Below are 6,936 nucleotides of genomic sequence, written 5' to 3'. Positions count from 1 at the left end.
CACTGCTCTTTAAATGTTTGGTAGAATTCCTCCGGGAAGCCGTCTGGCCCTGGGCTTTTGTTTGTTTGGAGATTTTTAATGACTGTTTCAATCTCCTTACTGGTTATGGGTCTGTTCAGGCTTTCTATTTCTTCCTGGCTCAGTTGTGGTAGTTTATATGTTTCTAGGAATGCATCCATTTCTTCCAGATTGTCAAATTTATTGCCATATTTCTATTCTCCTGAAACTGTTCCAAAAAATAGAAATGGAAGGAAAACTTCCAAACTCATTTTATGAGGCCAGCATCACCTTGATCCCAAAACCAGACAAGGATCCCACCAAAAAAGAGAGCTATAGACCGATATCCTTGATGAACACAGATGCGAAAATACTCAACAAAATACTAGCCAATAGGATTCAACAGTACATTAAAAGGATTATTCACCACGACCAAGTGGGATTTATTCCAGGGCTGCAAGGTTGGTTCAACATCCGCAAATCAGTCAATGTGATACAACACATCAATAAAAGAAAGAACAAGAACCATATGATACTCTCAATAGATGCTGAAAAAGCATTTGACAAAGTACAACATCCCTTCCTGATCAAAACTCTTCAAAGTGTAGGGATAGAGGGCACATACCTCAATATCATCAAAGCCATCTATGAAAAACCCACCGCAAATATCATTCTCAATGAAGAAAAACTGAAAGCTTTTCCGCTAAGGTCAGGAACACGGCAGGGATGTCCATTATCACCACTGCTATTCAACATCGTACTAGAGGTCCTAGCCTCAGCAATCAGACAACAAAAGGAAATTAAAGGCATCCAAATCGGCAAAGAAGAAGTCAAATTATCACTCTTCGCAGATGATATGATACTATATGTGGAAAACCCAAAAGACTCCACTCCAAAACTGCTAGAACTTATACAGGAATTCAGTAAAGTGTCAGGATATAAAATCAATGCACAGAAATCAGTTGCATTTCTCTACACCAACAGCAAGACAGAAGAAAGAGATATTAAGGAGTCAATCCCATTTACAATTGCATCCAAAACCATAAGATACCTAGGAATAAACCTAACCAAAGAGACACAGAATCTATACTCAGAAAACTATAAAGTACTCATGAAAGAAATTGAGGAAGACACAAAGAAATGGAAAAATGTTCCATGCTCCTGGATTGGAAGAATAAATATTGTGAAAATGTCTATGCTACCTAAAGCAATCTACACATTTAATGCAATTCCTATCAAAGTACCATCCATCTTTTTCAAAGAAATGGAACAAATAATGCTAAAATTTATATGGAACCAGAAAAGACCTCGAATAGCCAAAGGGATATTGAAAAAGAAAGCCAACGTTGGTGGCATCACAATTCCGGACTTCAAGCTCTATTACAAAGCTGTCATCATCAAGACAGCATGGTACTGGCACAAAAACAGACACATAGATCAATGGAACAGAATAGAGAGCCCAGAAATAGACCCTCAAATCTATGGTCAACTAATCTTCGACAAAGCAGGAAAGAATGTCCAATGGAAAAAAGACAGCCTTTTCAATAAATGGTGCTGGGAAAATTGGACAGCCACATGCAGAAAAATGAAATTGGACCATTCCCTTACACCACACACAAAAATAGACTCAAAATGGATGAAGGACCTCAATGTACGAAAGGAATCCATCCAAATCCTTGAGGAGAACACGGGCAGCAACCTCTTCGACCTCTGCCGCAGCAACATCTTCCTAGGAACAACGCAAAAGGCAAGGGAAGCAAGGGAAAAAATGAACTACTGGGATTTCATCAAGATCAAAAGCTTTTGCACAGCAAAGGAAACAGTTAACAAAATCAAAAGACAACTGACAGAATGGGAGAAGATATTTGCAAACGACATATCAGATAAAGGACTAGTGTCCAGAATCTATAAAGAACTTAGCAAACTCAACACCCAAAGAACAAATAATCCAATCAAGAAATGGGCAGAAGACATGAACAGACATTTCTGCAAAGAAGACATCCAGATGGCCAACAGACACATGAAAAAGTGCTCCATATCACTCGGCATCAGGGAAATACAAATCAAAACCACAATGAGATATCACCTCACACCAGTCAGAATGGCTAAAATCAACAAGTCAGGAAATGACAGATGCTGGCGAGGATGCGGAGAAAGGGGAACCCTCCTACACTGTTGGTGGGAATGCAAGCTGGTGCAGCCACTCTGGAAAACAGCATGGAGGTTCCTCAAAATGTTGAAAATAGAACTGCCCTATGACCCAGCAATTGCACTATTGGGTATTTACCCTAAAGATACAAATGTAGTGATCCAAAGGGACACATGCACCCGAATGTTTATAGCAGCAATGTCCACAATAGCCAAACTATGGAAAGAACCTAGATGTCCATCAACAGATGAATGGATCAAGAAGATGTGGTATATATACACAATGGAATACTATGCAGCCATCAAAAGAAATGAAATCTTGCCATTTGCAACAACATGGATGGAACTAGAGCGTATCATGCTTAGCGAAATAAGTCAAGCAGAGAAAGACAACTATCATATGATCTCCCTGATATGAGGAAGTGGTGATAGAACATGGAGGCTTAAGTGGGTAGAAGAAGAATAAATGAAACAAGATGGGATTGGGAGGGAGACAAACCATAAGTGACTCTTAATCTCACAAAACAAACTGAGGGTTGCCGGGGGGAGGGGGTTTGGGAGAAGGGGGTGGGATTATGGACATTGGGGAGGGTATGTGATTTGGTGAGTGCTGTGAAGTGTGTAAACCTGGTGATTCACAGACCTGTACCCCTGGGGATAAAAATATATGTTTATAAAAAATAAAAAATTAAAAAAAAAAAAAAAAGATCAAAAGCTTTTGCACAGCAAAGGAAACAATAAAAAAAAAAAAAAAAAAAAAAGAAAACCACTGCTCAACCCAAGCCAGAATGGGGAAGGAAAAGAGTCATATCAACATTGTTGTCATTGGACACGTAGATTCGGGCAAGTCTACCCCTACTAGTCATCTGATCTACAAATGTGGTGGGATCGACAAAAGAACTATTGAAAAATTCGAGAAGGAGGCTGCTGAGATGGGAAAAGGCTCCTTCAAGTATGCCTTGGATAAACTGAAAGCTGAACACGAACGTGGTATCACCATTGATATCTCCCTGTGGAAATTCAAGACCAAGCAAGTATTATGTGACCATCATTGATGCTCCAGGACACAGAGACTTTATCAAAAACATGATCACAGGCACATCTCAGGCTGACTGTGCTGTCCTGATTGTTGCTGCTAGTGTTGGTGAATTTGAAGCCGGTATCTCCAAGAACGGGCAGACCCATGAGCATGCCCTTCTGGCTTACACACTGGGTGTAAAACCACTAATTGTTGGTGTTAACAAAATGGATTCCACTGAGCCACCCTACAGCCAGAAGAGATACGAGGAAATCGTTAAGGAAGTCAGCACCTACATTAAGAAAATTGGCTACAACCCTGACACGGTAAGCATTTGTGCCAATTTCTGGTTGGAATGGTGACAACATGCTGGAACCAAGTGCTAACATGCCTTGGTTCAAGGGATGGAAAGTCACCCGTAAAGACGGGAATGCCAGTGGAACCACACTGCTTGAAGCTCTGGATTGCATTCTGCCACCATCTCATCCAACTGACAAGCCCTTGTGTCTGCCTCTCCAGGACGTCTACAAAATTGGTGGTATTGGTACTGTCCCTGTGGGCCGAGTGGAGACTGGTGTTCTTAAACCTGCCATGGTGGTCACCTTTGCTCTAGTCAATGTTACAACTGAAGTCAAGTCTGTTGAAATGCACCATGAAGCTTTGAGTGAGGCTCTTCCTGGGGACAATGTGGGCTTCAACGTCAAGATCGTATCTGTAAAAGATGTTCGTCAAGGCAATGTGGCTGGTGACAGCAAAAATGGCCCACCAATGGAAGCAGCTGGCTTCACAGCTCAGGTGATTATCCTGAACCATCTAGGCCAAATTAGTGCTGGATATGCACCTGTGCTGGATTGTCACACAGCTCACATTGCTTGCAAGTTTGCTGAGCTGAAGGAGAAGATAGATCATCGTTCTGGAAAAAAGCTGGAAGATGGTCCCAAGTTCTTGAAATCTGGTGACGCTGCCATTGTTGATATGGTTCCTGGCAAGCCTATGTGTGTTGAGAGCTTCTCTGACTATCCTCCTCTGGGCCATTTTGCTGTTCATGACATGCGACAGACGGTTGCTGTGGGTGTCATCAAAGTCGTGGACAAGAAGGCAGCTGGGGCTGGCAAGGTCACCAGGTCTGCCCAGAAAGCTCAGAAGGCTAAATGAATATTATCCCCAATACCTGCCACCCCAGTCTTAATCAGTGGTGGAAGAACGGTCTCAGAACTGTTTGTGTCAATTGGCCATTTAAGTTTAATAGTAAAAGACTGGTTAATGATAACAATGCATCGTAAAACCTTCAGAAGGAAAGGAGAATGTTTTGTGGACCATTTGGTTTTTTGTGTGTGTGGCAGTTTTAAGTTATTAGTTTTTAAAATCAATCCTTTTTAATGGAAACAACTTGACCAAAAATCTGTCATGGAATTTTGAGACCCATTAAAACAAAAGTTTAATGAGAAAAAAAAAAGAGAGGGAAAGATACTGCAAAGTTATTTGTATAATTTTGGAATCTCACTGAGGAGTGTGAAAAATAAATTTGTTACTCTATGTCATAAAAACAAAAGAGAAGTATACTAATAGTATGGTCCCAAGTATCACAACTGTTGGACTTCAGAAGCTACATGAGAAGAGACAAAGTAATGAAATAATGTCTAATCAGTATATTTGAATAGTGTAAGATTAAAAATCTTTAAGTAGTTAGGAAATGTTTCTCATTTCAATCAAGTCAAAGTTATGTTTTCCTGGAGGAAAGTATTACATGAGTAACTCAGAATGTATCATCAAAACAATTTGTTTTGGGGAGCCTGGGTGGCTCAGTGGGTTAAAGCCTCTGCCTCCAGCTCAGGTCATAATCTCAGTGTCCTGGGATCAGGATCCCTGCTCAGCGGGGAGACTGCTTCTCCCTCTCTCTCTGTATGCCTCTCTGCCTACTTGTGATCTCTGTCAACTAAATAAATAAAATCTTAAAAAATTTTTGTATTAAATATATGAGTACTTTGCTCTTTATTTGAATGTAAATTCTGGGGGCAACTCAGTTTTGTATATTCACAATATTACAACTATATAATGAAATGTGCTGAAAAGGTCCAATTAAGGAGAATTGGTAAAACGGATGCAATTTCTTACTGTTTTTCCCAGCTCACTGCTCAGTATTCTCTTCTATAATAGGACAGAAAACATGGTATGGTTAATCCAAAGCACTAGCCTAAAAGGAATCTGACTTCTCCCCTAGACTGCCTGTTAACCACTCCTTTACGTGGTCAGAAGACATCAATAAGAAACTTGATAGGTTAATTTAAACAGTTCTCCCATTGATCTGTCCTCAAGTAATCATCAACCTTATGCCCAGAAAAGACAGAAAGAAAGCAGATTAAGTAGCAATATAAATATACTGGAAACAAGACATGCTGTAATTTATGTGCCAGCAGATAATTGATAACAGAATGCTTTGTAATTAAATATAATACATCCCATATAAATGCAGGGTTATGTTTCAGTAACCATATTTCTGGAATACAATAACTAAATACAAAAATAGAACTATTAACTTACTTAGAGTGAAACCTATTAACAATATTGAACTTTTCTGTCAGGATTTAAATTGTGATACATTGACATAGAGTTTATATTATTAGTTAAAAATAAAATATTAACAACAAAAAAAGGTTTTTAAGCACTTTTGCCTGCCAGCATTTGCCTCTAATAATTAAAGTGCCAGCTTATTCAATGCTTACATCATAAAAATAACAAATCGGGGTGCCTGGCTGTCTCATTTGGCAGAACATGCCACTCTTGATCTTGGGGTCATGTGTTTGAACCCCATGTTGGGCACAGAGCTTACTTTAAAAAAAAAAAAAGCACAATTCAGTATTATTATTACTACCATATATTATAATTACCATATATTAACTATATAACTTGTTTTCGTGTTTATCACCTGCAGAGATACCTATATTTCTTCAAAAGGAATAAATGCATTCCTATCACTTAGGGATATGTGAGGTCACCCTTAAGAAGTCAGATTTTATCAAATGACACAGTTACCTGTACTTTAGGAACTATTCACCCGGAAAATCCAGGTAATTTAGACAAAGATATGGGTTTCCTCTTAAAAAACCAAAACAACAACAACAACAACAACAAAAACCAATCACATACACACAAAAACTTTAATTATAGGGTTAGCTGAGCACAAAGTCCTAAAGGCATCAAGTAATTAAGCAATGTTCTGCTGCCCTGGGGCTGTCTACAGACTGCATTTAAAAAGTAACTGATGGATCAAGTTGCATAGACCAAAACTCACACATACATGCCCTTGCACACATGCATACTCCTGAGCACACATTAAATGAGTGCATATAAAGACTAGTGAAAACTGAATAAGATCTGGAACCTAGTTAACAATATCATATTAATGTCAATTTCCTCATTTTGATATTGTACTACAGTTATATAAGACATCACCATTTGAGAGAAGGACACATGGGACTTTGTGTGCTATTTTTGCAACTCCCTGTAAATCAATAATTATTTCCAAAATTGATTTTTTTAATAACCCCATGGAAATACACCTCAGTGAAATGATATATTGCTAATACATAGAATGCTGGATCAATACCACAGAAAAAGATCTAAATGTAAATTTTTAAAAATGGGGCATGAATTTGTTGTAATTTCCACCATTTTTTGATCCAAAGCTTTAAAACAAAAACAAAAAACTAAGTTTATGTTAGGATTCAGGTTTTTATCAGTGGTATGCTGGTAAATACTTAAGAACTAGTTCT

At 38.6% G+C, this 6,936-nt stretch overlaps 1 pseudogene; it reads left to right on the top strand.

The window, feature by feature from the left end:
• The first annotated feature begins 2,910 nt into the window (after positions 1–2,910).
• On the top strand, positions 2,911–4,479 carry LOC131812920 (elongation factor 1-alpha 1-like; annotated as a pseudogene).
• The last annotated feature ends 2,457 nt before the right edge of the window (positions 4,480–6,936 follow it).

This window comes from Mustela lutreola, chromosome 12, assembly GCF_030435805.1.
Source record: "Mustela lutreola isolate mMusLut2 chromosome 12, mMusLut2.pri, whole genome shotgun sequence".
NCBI classification, from domain to species: Eukaryota; Metazoa; Chordata; class Mammalia; order Carnivora; family Mustelidae; genus Mustela; species Mustela lutreola.
Note: the sequence above shows the minus strand (reverse complement) of the source record. Positions and strands in the feature narration are given on the sequence as shown.